The sequence below is a fragment of the Phyllostomus discolor genome, chromosome 8, assembly GCF_004126475.2.
Source record: "Phyllostomus discolor isolate MPI-MPIP mPhyDis1 chromosome 8, mPhyDis1.pri.v3, whole genome shotgun sequence".
Taxonomy (NCBI): Eukaryota; Metazoa; Chordata; class Mammalia; order Chiroptera; family Phyllostomidae; genus Phyllostomus; species Phyllostomus discolor.
In genome coordinates, this window is record NC_040910.2 from 101,713,166 (window position 1) to 101,714,892 (window position 1,727).

At 51.2% G+C, this 1,727-nt stretch overlaps 1 pseudogene; it reads right to left on the reverse strand.

The window, feature by feature from the left end:
* Nucleotides 1–583: 583 nt before the first annotated feature.
* On the reverse strand, nucleotides 584–1,387 carry LOC114503831 (annotated as a pseudogene).
* Nucleotides 1,388–1,727: the final 340 nt, after the last annotated feature.

Genomic DNA, 1,727 nt, shown 5'->3' on the forward strand with positions numbered 1-1,727 from the left:
GACATTCCCAGTGTCTGCCCCGTCCCTCCCTTGTCCTGCTCTGGACCCGGTGGGAACAATGCCCCAATTGAGGCCCATAACCCCAGGGATAACATCTCAGTGTCCCCCGGGAAAGGAGCCAAGCAGGTGAGCCTGGTGGGGGCTGGGAGCCTGCTCTACAGCAAGAGAGGAAAGACCTCAGGGATGGAGCAAGAGGTCCAGAGGGCAGAGGAGGCTTGTTCCGTGTGGGGCCAGAGCAGGGACAGACGGGGGTGGCCATAGCGAGGGATATGGGGTCAGACTCCCAGGTAGGGCAAAGGGATTCACTTTCCAGTTTGGATGGAGTCCTTCTCTACTCTGAGAGGGAGCAGAGGGGTACCCAGGACTCCACCTCTGACCAATCACGGGAGCTGCCAGGGTGGGAAGAAGGCCCCCAGAGGTGAGGCCTACCCCCCTCTTTCAGCAGAGGCACAACGGAGGAGGTAGGTGGAAGACCAAGAGTGGCCTGACTTTGTCTTTTTTATTTAATCATAAATGGGATTTTTTATTCGTCACTGTTAAACGTCTGAATTTTAAACAGATTCTTGGACTCGTAACTATCAGCTCATCCAACTTCAGCTCCTGTCTCCTCTTCAGCAGCTTTTCCAGCACTGCGACCTTCACCGTGAAGCTCAGTGGGTGTTCCCGGTGCAAACCTGGGCTTCTCAGCGTTTCGACTTTTCTGACAAAGACGACATGGAGCAGATAAATAGACTGGCGAGACTTTTCTATGTCTCTTCCACTGCTGCCTGGAATCAGGGCCCTGATGCCTTATTTCAAGACATTTGCCTGCACCCCTCGGGTCATGCTTTCCATCACCTTCTTCCAGGTTTGATGGGTCTGTTGAGGCTGAGCGTAGGAGGTCTTCCAAATCTGATGGTTGTGGTTTTTGGTAAGACCAACACAGAATAGATGAAGCAAATACCCATCGGTAGGGTTGGCACCAACATGAGCTTCAGTCACCGTCTGCCAGCTTTTGACCACGAGCACATTTTGTCCTGCGTAAGGTCCACGCCATGGCAGTTAGTCGGGCAGCTTCTGCCCTGACTGTCCCCAGGAATTAGCCTGAGTTTTCTAAATGCAGCTTCATCATTCTGTGGATCAACGGGCTTACTTTAACAACACGATCCTTGAGGCCATCAGATGCGATTTTTGGCTCCTTCAGTTCTCATGACTTGTGTTTTTCCAGCATTTCTTATATTAATGTAGCTGGTGCCTTCGCATCACACCAATCTTTCTTAGAAAGTGGACCCGCCACTTTCTTCTTGGACCCCTTTACACCACCTTTCCTCGGGGGCCCATTCCTGCCCGCGGCCAGGGAGCTGCTTCGAGAGCCCAAAGGGCCGCAGCATCGGCCCTTCCGTTTCATCCCGGAAGTGATGAGTCGTCCTGGAAATGTCTTCTCTCATCAGAAATAGAAATGACTCATCACCTGGTTGGGACACTACTGGATTCTCGATCAACAAAACTCAAAATAAGAAGCTGCATTTGGTGTCATTTTAAAAAGAAACTCTGCCCTGGCTGGTGTAGCTCAGTGGATTGAGTGTGGGGCTGCGAACCAAAGTGTCGCAGGTTCGATTCCCAGTCAGGGTACATGCCTGGGTTGCAGACCATGACCCCTAGCAACCGCACATTGATGTTGCTCTCTTTCTCTCTTTCTCCCTCCCTTCCCTCTCTAAAAATAAATAAATGAAATCTTTAAAAAAAAA